Source organism: Sminthopsis crassicaudata, chromosome 2, assembly GCF_048593235.1.
Source record: "Sminthopsis crassicaudata isolate SCR6 chromosome 2, ASM4859323v1, whole genome shotgun sequence".
Classification (NCBI taxonomy): domain Eukaryota; kingdom Metazoa; phylum Chordata; class Mammalia; order Dasyuromorphia; family Dasyuridae; genus Sminthopsis; species Sminthopsis crassicaudata.
The window spans coordinates 114,973,747-114,988,980 of NC_133618.1; the positions used below are offsets into that span (position 1 = coordinate 114,973,747).

The window sequence follows — 15,234 nt, forward strand, 5'->3', positions numbered from 1 at the left end:
TAACCCAATCATCATGTTTTTGAATGTTTTGGCTTTTAAAACTTTCTCAGATCTTATTGTTATTTAATTTTAATTTTAATTGAATAGTAGTTTCTATAATATGAACTAGTATATATTTTTTACATTTGTGCCATTTTTTTTTTCATTTCTCTATTAAATATATACACATGAATTCTAACCTCAGATAGCAGTTCAAATCTGTGGGGTTTTTTTATTGGTAATCTTTTTTTTTTTTATTTGTTACATTCTAGTAAGAGGGTTGATGTCTTCTATTATAATATTTTGATCTATTTCTATCTGTGTCCCTGTTAATCTTCCTGTTACAAATTTAACTGTCAAATTGTATGGTAAATATAACTTGACAATTGTTACATATTTGTTGTATATCATTCACTTTACCATTATATAATGGCCTTTTTGTTCCTTTGTATTTTTGAGAATTTGGATTCCATTTTATCTTATAGTATTACTGCTCCCCATGATTCTTTTTTGTATTTCTAGTAACATAATATGTAAATCAGCCTCTTAATTTTAATGTAGTTTTTTTTTTTTCTCTTCATAGATATCTTTCCAAAATCAGCATATTGGTGGATTTGGTTTCTTGATCAAATTTCATTTCTTTAAACTTGTTTAAAAGGAATATTTTCCCAAGCTTTAAACTCTGATTTTTGTGGAGATAGACATTCTTTGCCATTAAGTTTTGTTGTTGCTGTTTTTTTTTTTGTTTGTTTGTTTTGTTTTCCTGTATGAAAGTTTTGTTTTGTTTTGCTTTTACTGATTTCCACTTTTTTGTGGCTCATAGGAGCTGTTTTTCATGCCCAAGTCTAACTTTGTTATTACTGTTATGATAAGAAAAGATTACATGCTTTATTCTTGGTTCATTATAACCAAAGACAACGAGTAAGCTTAAAAATGTGGTATTTTTGTTAGTTTTATCATTCAACCATTTAGATTTTTTTTTCTCTCCACTTTTATGAATCTCTTTTATTGTAGATTGCTGTTGATAAATTGTTTTAGATCTTATTTGTCTTTGAAATAAGTTCTGTTTCCAAATAAAATACTAGTGTTTCTAGTATATAATTTTTTCTTAATATTTGTGTGCATTTAACAACAACAACAAAAAAACTTTACTATTTTACTTGTTATTTAAAATGTTTGCTGCTATTTCTTTAAATGTGACATTTTTAATTCCCCAAATTTTATAAGTACTTAATTTTACAATTATATGCCATAGAAATCTCCATGTAGGAATTCTAGCTGCTGTTCTGTTTGCCTCATTTGGTCCACTGTAAGAGATTTTTTCTGATTATGTCTTCAAATATATTATCTAGCCTTTTTAAAAATCCCTTATTCTAGTCTACTCCACTCTGCAAATGAAAAAAAAAAATTGAGATTAATTTTATTGTGTTTTGCTTAAGTCCACACAGGTAATGACAAAAACCAGGTTTTGACCCTAACCCTTCTGACTTATTCATGGAAACTTAAAAACTTTCATCCCATGGCTATGGACTGATATGGATAGGAATCTAAGGAGTAGGGATCTCCATCATCTTTGGCCAAAATGGATCAAGATAGGTCAGGAATTCTCTGGGCTTTGATCAGAAGGAAATAAATGAGTATAGGGTTTTCTCCAATGCCTTTTTAACTTGTTTCTCAGGGAGTCAAAGAGTTCCCTGAGATCTCAATTTGACCTATGTACTGGTTTTTGTTGTTGTTGTTGTTGTTGTTGTTTTGGGGGGGAGTGGCAGGTATTTTTACTTAAGGATCCAGACTCTCAAAGTTCTTTTATATTTCCCAGTCTTGTTTCCTGTCATGATGAGCTCAGACTAGTAGGAGAATGGGATTGTGGACATGGTGAGAAAGACAAAAACAACTTCTCTGTCCTTTAAATACTCAGGTGAAAGGGGTTAGGGATATATGAATTTTGAAGCACCAATGTGCTATGGCTAGGTCAGTGCTATCTCTGAAATTTCCTGTTCCTCTAAGCTATCATTGTAATTAAATCATCACATTTCTCAACTTTTCTTTTCTTCTTCTTCTTCTTCTTTTTTTTTTTTTCTTTATTCCTGGTATAATAAGGATATCTTGTGTAGTTTTTCCATTATTGATGAAAGAGTTTAAACAGATAGTAGCTGACTTATCTGGTTTTCTTAACTGCTCAGATTTAATTGTCTTAGTTAAACTGTCTTAGTTTTGCATGATTCATTTTTAGTTAACTGGCTATTTGCTTTGTAATTGGTGAATTCATAAATCAGTTGCTTAAAAATCTGTTCTTTGGGTTTTTGGGGAGATTGCTAATCTTATTGATTTATCATACCAGGGAGTCTTCTTTTACCTTATTGTTATTCTTGTTATTATTATTTTAGAAACTGGTTGCCTATCTGTAGGATTCTGGCACTTTTTCCCATTCTCTAAGAATTTTTAAACATTATCACTAGTGGTTTTGATGTATTACCTACAAGTTCATTAATTTCCTAAAAATAATTCAAATGAACTTGGAAACTTAATATAAAAAAAAGTACCTAGATGCTAAATATACCTATTATTAACCTATTTGGGACTCCAGCTTCTTCTTTATGATATGTTATCTTTTCTGATCATTTCTCTTACTGGAAAAGGTAGTTGCAGGATCAAAGTTGAGTTAGTTCTGCTTTCTAGACTTTGGGCTTTATTCTCTTCTCTTGGTGCTTCTCACTCTCTAAAGTAAAGTCTACTTTACCACCAGTGACCTGACTCAGCTTACTACTTTTCCTCTACCATGCTGGTCCCATTGAAAAATTCCTCTTGGCAGGCTCTATTTTGGGGGTGGGTCCATGCTAGCTCTGTTTTATTCCCTATCCAGCTATTCTTCTAACTTCACAGATTCTGTCACCATGTTGTCTCCCTCTCTTCCCTATATCACTTTTCAGCATCCTTTTATTAGTTGCCTTTTTCCCATTAGAATATAAGCTATTTGAAAGCAGGTACTGTCTTTCTTCTTGCCAGTCTTTGTACCCCCAAAACTTAACACAGTATCTTTCACATAATAAGTGCCTAATAAATACTTGTTGCTTTGTTACTCATTGACTCATACCTTCTTTGCCAAAGTGGAGGCCTATCCACTTAAAAGTTTTCCTTAAGTAAAATCTTCCATATTTGTTGTTGTTATTGTTGCCTTTTGCACGTGTTGATATCTCTTAATCATTTTGAACATTAGATTTTTTGACATGAAATCTTTAGTGTTAAACTTCTTGGTCTTTCATCCTAAGGCTGTATCATTTTCCTTCCAAATTTTTTTGAAGTTTGAGTTCATTAGCAAAGCTCTCAGTTACAGTCACATTTCTTTTTCATGTGACTCCTTCTCACATTTTTTCCTCTTTGAGATTTTTTTTGGTTATGTAACTATGTTATAGTATTTGGACAATTTTTTATTGGTTAATAAAATCTCAGGGTTGGATCTCAAAGGACCTCATAGGACTATGTACTTAAACATTAATGCCTTTCATACTTGCAAATTCGATTTTTCTCAGTAGCTAATACTAACCACTGACTTTCAGGGTGAAGAATTGATTACTTGGCTTAGCATAGACCATATTTTAACTCCAATGTACAAAATTCAGTTTTACTGTTTGAGGCAAGGTACTAACAAAGAAATGATAGCAAAACAAAGTTTGTCTGTATGTTTTACTTATTTGACAATAAATACCTAAGTCTTTCTCAGCAGACAAAACATGGCCCAGATGCTAGAAACTTGCCCCAAATCTTTCATAATGACTCAGTTCTTTTTTCTGAAATGCTCAGATTCAGTGATTTAAAGGGACAGCCTAATGAATTGTACAACTCTTTAATTAGTTGCATAGTTTATGTATATATGATCTACATTTTTGAGTTAAATTTCTCAATTTCTAGTTTTCTTATTTTTTTGGATAGCATGTCCTCTATATATCTTTCACAGCAATTCAGTTAAAATTTTTCTAAACTTTTATGCATAAGAATACTGAATGACAGATGTAAAGACACAAAATTAACACATTCTTGTGTTCTAAGACCTTTCATGTCATTATAGGTATGCAACACATAAGGTGGGTAAATAAATATAAGATGATTAGTAAAGGGAGAGCATGCACAATTGGGGGAAGCCAGCAATTTAAGAGTTAGAGTTAATGAAAGAATACATTATAGACCCAGAGACTGAAGATAGCAGGGGAACAACTAGTATGCCAGTTTAATTGGAACATAGAGTGAATGAAGGAGAGTCATAGGAAATAAGGCTGCAAAGCCTGGTGGTAACCAGGTTGAGTAGTTTATATTTTACCATATTGTCATTAAGAAGCTGCCAGAGATTTTCAAGCATGATAATAGCACAGTCTTATCCATATTTTAAGGTACTTGTATAGAGGTTGGATTGGAGATGGGAGAAAATGGAAGCTGGGAGACAGAGGCAGGACAAATAGAGGCAATGAGGCACTATGTTTATGAGTGGAAGGGAAGTGTTGTCTTCCAGAGATGTTGTGCAGGTAGAATTGCTAAGACTTATCAATTGATTAAATCTAAGTAGTTAGATTTGACTCCAAGGTTGTGAATTTAGGTAATCAGGAAAATGATTATAACTTCAACAAAAATATGGAAGTTGGAAGAAGGTGTAGTTTTATGCAGGAGATGATGAAGTCTGTATTGGACACTTTAGGCTTGTGATGTAGATGGAACTTTGAGGTGGATCTGTCCAGCAGGAGGTTGATGTGATACTGGAGTCTATCAGAGAAGTTAGGGTTGGGTATGTTGATTTGGAACTTATATTTCTGGAGACAATTATTGGACCCGTAGGAAATGATAATCTCACCAAAACAGTATATGGAGATAAAAAAGATAAAAGTTCCAAAATAGTGAGAGATTTGAGGACATTATTATTTTGTTATTGAGTGGCAGTTGAGGTTTGACTACTTGTAAAGGAATCTCTTGATAGATGTATGTCTATTCTATCCTAAAAGCTGTTTTTATTCATTTTCTGAAACTCTTTTGTTTTGCTTTTCATGTAAAGGTAAGAGTAGGAATTGGATTCACTACAAGGGAACAGTTCAAAGAAAATCATAGCTAATGTTATCCCCAGAAGAATCTGCACATTGACTATATTTACTATTATAGTGGGGAAAATACTTCATTTTTATGGGAATCAAATTAGATTATTGACTTCATTCATTTTTTAAGTCTACATTACAGACATAGAACTTTAAGCTACTAAGTAATAACACATACCAGTATGTTTACTTGCACAATAAAGAGAAATTAAATATTTCCTCCTTGGAGAAAAGGTTCAATTTAAGCTTAAAGTAATAATACTTTATTATTTGACTTTCAGACAAAAGCAGAATGAATTTACCGTCATATATTTATTTCACACTTGGCACCATTTTTGCCATATCAATTGAATTTTTTGCCTTTAGAAATTATAGCTTCTAAGTCAACTGATGTGTCATTGTGTGCCCCAGATTGAAGTAAGAAAAACTGAACTTTATACATCTTGCATAAGGGGCTCCTGATCAATATTCTTTTATGATAATATGGTTAATTCATTATGCTAAATCCCATCATAATCATTGGTCTATCATCTTTCAGCCAGTCACTCATTGGTAATTTTTTTTTCTCTGAAATTAACTAGTCCCTGGGAAGCTTAAGCTAAATAGTATTTTCAAGGAATTAGACGATCTACTAACACAGAGTTAGTTATTTCTGAGAATATTTAAGCAAGGAACAGATAATTGTTTCTTAGAGGTGGTAGTTTGAACTAGTAGTTAAAAAAAAAAAAAATTACTGCCTCAATTCAGTCTCAAGATGCATAAGGCCAGTGCTAAAACTTTTAAAATTCATCTGCTGTTGACATGGCAATAGGGATTTTTTGCCATGTGATAGAAGTTTAGTTTTAATGGGTCTAATTCTTCAAGGCATTATGTTGTCCAGGGTGTGAGCAAACTGTAAAACCTGTCTTTTTTTTTTTTTTTTTTTTTAAATTTGTTTCTAATTACAAACTTACTGTGGTAGTTCTCAGCTAACTTTTCTTAGGTCATATTAACATCTGATTAAAGAATGATTACTTCATCTTAAGAGTTTCTTCAGTGTATCTTTTCAGAGATCAGTAACTATTTGAGTGGGGGAAAAGGGATAGACAAATAAAAAGCATAAGTATTACGAAATACTGCCAAGCCATCAATCTTAAGTGAAGATTAAAAATAACTCTGAAATACATAGAACAACAAGGAAAATGTGACTTAATTTATTAACATCTGATTATTTTTTTTTACAACAAAGTAAGAATATATCTTTTGTTTTCTGAAGCGTACCTATGCAGAAGGATTAGTTAACTTAATATTAATAATTTTAATGTTAGATAAGACATCAGTATACAGAATGATTTGTATGTCAAAAATAGTGTTATAGGATTGGAAATATAAGTTGACCTCCCTTTTGGCTTTAGAAACCCATCAAATAGATGCCATTAATAATAACAACTCATCTCAGTATTGGACTTTAAGGTTTACAAAATGTTTTACCATTATGCCATTTGAATATTACATCTACTCCTTGATATAGTTATTAGAGCTAATTTTTTGTGCAAGAAACTGATTCTTAGAGGGGTTAAGTGATTTGTCTAGGGCTACATGCTAGTAAATATCTGAAATGGTTTTATGAATTCACTTGAGCCATTACTGTTGTTAATGATTAAAACTGAAGAATAATCCCTTCTTTCCAAAATAATTAAACATAAATCACTTTAGTATATCGAAATATTTATGCTCATTTAAAAATGAATATTTTAAAAATACAAGCTAATAATAAACCTGTTTAAGAAATATGTTTTTTATACTTTAAAACTTTGCTTTTTACTGCTAACTGTATTCAGGAATACAAAGTAGAAACTTTTCTCTTAAACTAATTTATTATTGAAGAAAATGTCAGAAGCAGCAAAATTAAATTTTGGCTGACTTTAATTCTTCAGGTGTATTTATTTATTGGTAAATTTGAGTGAACACATTAGTATTGTTAAGAATTAGCAAATAGGGATGACTTCCTATTTTGTGGCTTCAGTGTGAAGCTGCTGGGCATGGATAGGAATAGAAATAGCAAAACTAATCAGAGCTTGGTAGAGGTTTTTAATTTGCATCTGGGTTTGCTAATGTGTCTTCATGAACAAATATTACCTATAGATAAAAATTGCAGTAGTAGGTAAAAACGATCATTATACCATAGCCTTTCCAACTTTCTATAGATCATACAGGATAATTATTTCCTGTACTATTCATCTGAAGTATGAAAGCAAGACCTAGTTAGATGTATTTCATCTGTTAGAGGTGCACAAAGAGACTAGATTTGGTACATTGTCATGAAAAATATTTTATTCATGGGATAGCTTTTTGGACAATTGTATTCTGTGCTGTATTACAATGGCACAATAAATTGCTGAATATACTGTCTGCTGAATATGACTTCACCATGAAAAATTTGATGCATTGGCGTAGGAAAGGTTGGAATATATCAACCTTTTCTGACAAGGGACTTTGAATTTTGACCTAATACAGATGACCTTTGTGTGTAATAAAAGTGAGCTTAATCTTCAGGTCAAGGTGGAGGTGAATGGCAGGGCAGTGAACTGAAGCTTGTGCTAAATATGGTGCATAATAGGTACCTACCTATTGGTTAAACTGAAGGCCAGCAGAGTTTTTGTTTTTGTTTTTGTTTTGTTTTGTTTTTAAAATAGCATTTCCAGATGCTTATTTGCAGGAAGTTATTCCATTCTTTAAAAGCATCTTGTTTCTTCAAAGCAAAAGGAATCATACTCTGGATAGCTTATTAGTTGTGCTGGGTAGATCCATTTTATAGTTTAATATTTTTAAGCCATTGCATATATGCATATATAGGTATATTTCTATTCCATAGATGAATTGAAGTTAAACTTATTTTTAAAAATTGTCTTGTGGTCTATAGCAAAGGTTTGATATGCCTCACCTTGGAGGAAAAATAATGGCCTTTGGGGTTTTCTTTTTAGATTCATTCCATTGGCTAGTTAGACTATTATCTTTCAACTTTTTAAGTGACCTGTCCCTTTATAGAAAGAAGTAGAATGAACTACCTTTCCCCCGCCCCACTATCTTTTTTTTGTGTCACAGATTGCTTTTGGTAATATGAATCCTATAGACTCCTTACCAAATCAGTTTTTTAAGTGTATAAAATGAAATGCATAGTATTACAAAGGAAACTAATTATATGGAAATGCAGTTACCAAAATATTTCTAAGAAAACTACTTGGGAGAACGCAAATAAGAAAGCCCTGTGATGGCATGTTTCATAAAGCTTAAGAATACATAGATTGCATATTCTTTGGAAAGTTCCTAGTTCTACGTCCAGTTTGAGCCAAGTTCTGTAATCTACAATGTATTTAGAATAAGATATTTTAAAACATCAAATGGTTCTTAATATGAAATAATTAGAAAGTTTTAATTATAAATTATTCTTTTATTAGCTATTCTCTGAAGGATTCTTCTTTTTCCCTTTTTACCATGTTAGTGGTATATGACCTGAACATTTATTGAATACTCAGACTTGAGTAATGGCTTTTTTTCTTTAAAAAAAAAGTTTCAGAGACCCTAATGGAAAGAACTTCCACTCCTTTAATAGAGCCTGCAAAATATATTCTCCAGGACTGATCAGCTCTGAAGGCTCTAGAGGTTTGATGATTGGAATGGCAGGAAATCACGCTTTCAGGACATAACGAATTGACTAGGCCATCCATCATTTGTTAGCATGCGCTGAAACGCTGGGTTTGTGTGCAGAGGCCTGTGATTTAGTAAATACTTGGGAGATGAATAGAGCTTACACACAAGGGAAGATATTGCTGTCCTTCAGCAGCCGTAGACACAGACTCCTGCTGAGAAGGCCATCTGACGGCAGATCATCAGTAACTGGCCTGTCACAGTCAGCGGTGCCCACCGACCATCTCCAGTATATTAAATGCATTTTTAATATCTGCTTCAGTAGATTTAATGAAGAAAATTTAGTTTCCATACTCCAAGCTCTGTTTCTTCAAGTGTTTTAAAGCATATACTCTAGGCTATATATGAAAGAGGGCTTAAGAGTATACAGCAGTTAAAAGAGTTGATTGGAAAAAGAAGTTTAAAAAAATAATGTGTAAACAGAAATTGCCATTAGCCGAATAGATGTATCAGTAAAGTGAAACAAGGATTTAAAAAAAATTAATAACATATTGCTCATCCCCAAACTCCTTTGCAATTCTTCATTAGTTTAACCTGCTGGGGCGAGCTTTGCTGTTTGTAAGAAGGAACATTGTAAGAAGGGAAAAAGAGATAGTTTTGATTTCAAAGTACCAAGGTGGTTCTTAGGATCTTTTGATGAGGAGGTAGATCAAAGAAAGAATTATAAAAATTTTCCTAAATTTTGAATATATATTTTTTCTTATTTATGCTCAGTATAATTCTGTTTTACATTTTGTGAAACAATTTTGAACTATGTTTAATGTATATGGAAGGGGATTCCAAATGAGGGAGAACCTGATTTAAATCAGTTATCCCTCCTATCTACAGAGGTGGTAATTTTCTTCTTTTTAATTAAATATTTTTTGAAATTGATACTTCTATGTTTAATCAAACTTTGCTGATTTGTCCCTTTTAATAAGTTTCAGTGCTGACATTATTTACCAGAATAGATAGAGTTGCAAGCATGCACTTTAAAGGTTTTCCCTTCTTGCTTCAAGGAAAAAAAATCTCTATAATATGCTTTTGTGTTCACAGGAGAAGAAGAATCTACAGAATAGGACCTATAAATTTGATTCCCGTGTGTGTCAAAACAGTAATGTATTAAATGCATATTATTATAAAAATTTAAGACATGTCTTAAACACACTTACATTTTTATAACACATGGCAATATTAAATAATACATTTCCTTGTTAGCATCTGTTTGCCGTCATTGTTGGCAAGGCTTATGATTTATTGCTTAAATTAATGACCAAGACCATTTTGGACCTGATATATGCCCTTAAGCTTATTACATCACTAAATAAAATAAAATCTAGGCACTTGTGACAGAGTCATTTTTGTAATTGTTTATTCCTTTAAGTGGCCTATTCAGTGATTCACTGAAAGGTTCATAATGATTGGTTTGCAACCAGAAAATAATCTCAGAAAGGTAAAATGTAGTTCTTGTTTAAGAATTGGGGGTTTGAGAGGGTGTTGAGTTTCAATAGAAATTTGTAACATTCTAACTCTTCCTTACCCCTTCCCCTGCCATATCCATGTTGGGTATCTTTGATAGAACTTTTGCACCTGCAATCTTAGTTCTTTGTGCCTGTTTTTGTTAATAGGATTTTAGGAGGGACTACTAAGTTTTAGGGTTGGGCCACATCTGTCTAAAAATCCCATGACTCTTGGTAGAGTGATTTAGCCCTGACAATCTTTGTGAGATGGTTCCTTCACAAAACTGGTTAGTGTTTGATTAACTGACATTTTCATAAACAAAGCATGTTTCTTTTTTTTCCCTCTAGTTTGGAGTTGTATATTCTTTTTGTGGTGAACTTGGATAACTTCATGGAGTAGGGACCAGTACTTGTTCATTCCTTCTCTCTATTAGTGTCACTGTACTATGGTGTGGCTCTAACCATCCTTATACTAACCTGCTATTCATCTAAAAGTGACAATTTCATCAGAATGTATCTCTGAAATATGGTTTCTGGGTTTTTGTTTTTCCAGTCAGGAGTCCCATTGATGACTTAGGTCTTCTAGTATTTGACAGTAAGGTCAAGAGTTTGAAGAGATTAAATTGTGCTTTTTGGACTACAGTGCTTGTACACTTTCACCTAAAACCATATGGAGCATCTCTAGTGACATCCAAACATATTACTTGTGGGAAGATTATTATTATTTTGTAGACCATGGGGTAATTTCCTTGTCAACTATCACTAACACAGAGAGACAAGACCTGATCCCTAAGAATAATCATTTCTTTATTAATGTTCTTTATCCTCTTTTCATCCCAGGTGTTGTACCTATTAATCAAATCATTCATAGGAATATTAAATCTTTATCTCAAAACCCCTTAAAATTAAAAAAAAATGGAGAATAGGAATAGCTCAGAAATATTGGTATTTTAATAAGACCTTATAAATAGTTTTTAGAAGACATTAGACCCACAGAAATTATTTATTCCAAGAAAATTATACATTGGTTCTGGCTATTGATACTATTATCATCCTCTGTCTCTTCTTACTTTCTCTTATCCTTCTTTGTCTATCTTTCTGTTTGTCTCTTTTTGGGAAGACTACAAATGTCTGCCTGTAAGAAAGGATACTACATTTCACATCAATATTTCAACCAAAAAGGTGACTAGAAAAGCAAGGGTCCTTGTCCCTTTGTAGACCCATTCAATTTCAAGTTGTAAATGTTGGATTTACCTATCCAGCACATATTTCTGAGGCTCAGTGATGTGACTTTTCTCCTTTTTAAATTTTTTGAGGACAGAGACTATGTTCTTTACTGTGATCCTGGCCAATATTGGTTCAGAGATGTGACTTCCTCAGTTAAGGAAATTACTTCAGGAGAAATTCCCTTCATTCAAGTGAACAACTTATGGGTAACCTGGTGAAGTGGCTTGCCACTGGTCATATATAGTATCAAGAGGGACTTGACTGCAAATCTTTGTTTTGAAGGCTAGCCCTCTTGTCCACCATGCCATGCTAATTCTCACTTTACTTTTTAATAGATTTTCCTTTGGTCTTTAGTAGTCTGAAGAGTTAATTCTCGTTCCAAAGGTGAGTAGATTATTCCCTTTTCTTTGTAGGACCCAGGCCATTTTTCTTTTCTCTTGGGTCAGAGTATTTGTTTTAGGGCCTATTTAAAAATATTAAAATATTCAGTAGGGAGCTAAGTGCTTAGTGTGGTATTCTCCTTAATACTCAATGAAACTAAAATACCACACAGACAGGGAATCATTTGTTATATTTTACTATATGAAGCAATAGCTGGGTAAACCTTAACCTTGTAATTTTGCAACTTCCACTTTATCATGTAGCTGTAAAAGGTAATCAAAATAAATCACAGGAGATGAAGAAATATTTCCCAGTGCATTCTGTGTGCTTTCAGAAGTGGTGCTTGATCCATGAAATTTTAGTAAGCATATTAAATAATACAATATGATATGCAATGTGTCAGATCTGATAAATTATTTTGTATAGGACATTTATACAACATATGCTGAGCTGTTATGTGAACAGCTTAATGACTATAAATTATGTTAATCTTTCTTGCCATATTTATTTTTTTTTTACTAAAAAAAATATAGTGTTTGCCTTTATCCATTTTTTTTGGGGGGGGAGGCAGGGGAATGAAGCAAGGAAAGCTAATGAAAAGATCTAAGAAAGGTGTAGGTCACCCCTGAGATACTATGACAGTGATCCAGGGTTCCTCAGCTGTGCAATGTACATAACACAGATGTTGGAGAGTCATCTGTCAGCTATGCCTCTCCCATGGAGTTAAAGTTATAGGAGGAAAAGCATTTGACACAGTGCTGTCACTGTTCCATTTTCACAATAGAAGAGCATGCAAATATTGAACCTCCTGCTTAGCAGTAGTGCCCTGTCTAATGTCTGTGCTGGTTAGAATAAAAAATCATGGGTGCATCACGGGCTCAGAGATCTGACAAAGGTCATGCTATGTTGGGCATTTGAAATGGAAATTGTCTGGACTTAGATTTTATAAAGCTCCCACTGTTGTGTGTGGGGGGAATTTCAGCAGGGTTTTGTCCCTGGAGAGGCCTCTTAGGCCCTTTTCTGTCCTATGAATGAATTTAGATGTGAGGGTTACTCCTGCCTTAAAACTGTTAAGTTCATTTTGCATACATCCCCAGAGAGAAAAACTGGCAGATGCTTTTGTCTTGGAAGTGTTTAAAAGAAAACTGCAGAGCAGGAACAAGAGAGAGAAGGGGCCCTGTGTGGAGTCCCAGAACATTTTGGAAATGGCCAATATGCAGTTTTCATCAGTATGAAGGCGGGGCGCAATATGGTGCCTGGAGCTCTCAAGGGAATATGAATGTTGATTAAGCATACTCCCAGGCTTTGAAATTCTGAAAGCAGTGTCAGAATAATGGATGTTGAGCAAATGTCAAGCATTTGTTAATTTCTCTGTTATTTGGAGTTTATCTACCATGATCAATCAAATAAACTAGTGCTTCTCTCTTGTGGCATGTGTCATTGATATGGTGATTAGGTGGCTAGAGAGACCTTCTGCTTTTTTCCAGGTAACAGATTATAAACGAATAGAAGCCTCTTTCCAGTTAAAGGTTTGTTTATAGCTTGGTTTAGTGGAGACTGTTACATTAACTGGGTACTTTGAGAATGATATGAAAATTTGAGCCTAGATGTGCCAAAGGCATTTAGAGTGGTGCTATTCCTACCACCAGACTTAAAGTGAGGACCAAGGTTGTCCATACTCAATCTAGCTTTTAGTGGTTTACATTAGTTGTAAAGCTGGGGAAATAGAGTTCTGATCCAGGATTAATTTTGACATCTTAATACTTGGCATCAAAATTGAATTTGTCTTTTTTTGTTTTTTTTTTCCAATTTTTAATATTTAGTTTTAATTTGGTTATTGATGTTGGTGTTGAGAGATAGAAAATAGATAATGAAATACTTGTTTTATAACTTATGCTTTTTCTGAATGGTCCAGTATTCTTTTATTTCATGTATTTATGTGTGTTTGTTCATCCTGATCCTAACATTTTAATGATTAAAGGGCTTTGGGGGTACATTTTCTTCTTTGAAAATGATTGTAAAGCATGGACAGTAAGAGGCTAATGACCATCCTCTTTTAAAATGTGAAGGACTACATTGTCATTTTGATTGTAACTTGATGGGATTGATCATATCTAGGATACTATATTTATATAGATTCATTGATTTAAATCTACACAGGCCCTTAACACTCATTTACACACCAAAGAGGTGACATTCTACATATGTGTTGGTTCCCCATTAGAATATAAGCTTCTTCAGGTTACGGACTGACTATTTTTTTTTTTTTTTTTTTGTCTTTGTATCCCCAGGATATGACACAGTGCTTGGCACAAAGCTGGCACTTAGATATTGCTTACTGACTGATGTGTTCCTAAGGTGACACAAGTTAATAAATAAATGAGGCAAGATTGAATTCCAAATTCTGTATCCTTTCCACTGTACCACTGCCTATATAATATCCTTTTTAAGAATACTATAGCTATCTCTAAACATAAAGGTGTTTCAGTTATCACGATTAATAATTTGGATCTATAATTGCTTAAATCTGAATCTTTTTGTTCTGTTTTCCCCTTTTTTCATCCTTTATCTCGTGAACTAAATTGAATGTTTATATCAGGAGTTTCTAGAAGTGTGTTGCCCTGACTCAGAAGTCAGAAAACCAAGGTTCCAGACCTGGCTCTGCTATTTCCTAATTAGATGTTCATGGGGAAGAGTCATTCTTCTTATCCAAACCTCAATTTCCTCATCTGGGAAATGGGGAAAAAAAACAACAACATTAATTTCACTGTCTTCTTCATGAAAATGCTTTGAAAAATCATAAATATACTCTAACCATATATACCATAGTAATGATTGCTATTTAATGTTTTAATGTTTGCAAAGTCCTTTAATATATCTTGTTGTAGTCTCACAACATCCTAATGATATTAGTCCTTTAGATATTATTATCTAAACTTTTTTAGGTAGAAAAAGCAAACAAAACCAAATAAACTGAGGCCCAGGAAATTTACATGATTTGCCTTTTGCAAATTGGCACATTATGTGTAATTTATAATCTTAGAGAGTTGACCAGAACACAGAAGGATTTAATGATTTGCTGGGGATTACATAGCTACTATGTATCAGGGATGAGACTAAAACTCAGGTCTTCCAGGTCCAAAGCAAGTCCTCTAGCTCTCAGTCATGCTTCCTCTTTTCCACTATGCTAAGGAATACTGCCATTCACCCTACACTAATCATTCCTCCCTCCCAAAAAAAAATTCTCAGGAAATGAACAAATACATTAATAAAATAGACTGAATTGGCGAGGATCAAGTTGGCCCATTCTTGGGTAATAAAGGAAGGGGAGTGGGAATATGTTTCACCGTATTTGACAGTGATATAAAGCTGCTGAAGTTGTAATCCTGTTAGGACAGTAAGAGAGATGTGTAATAATAGAAAGGAAGAGTAAGTAGGCACCAATG

General features: G+C 33.2%; 1 protein-coding gene across 3 annotated transcripts in view; it reads left to right on the plus strand.

Moving 5' to 3' along the window:
* The window catches only part of CDIN1 (CDAN1 interacting nuclease 1), a 265,077-nt gene that overhangs the window by 12,138 nt on the left and 237,705 nt on the right, over positions 1 to 15,234 (plus strand). The gene's annotated exons all lie outside the window — the stretch shown is intronic.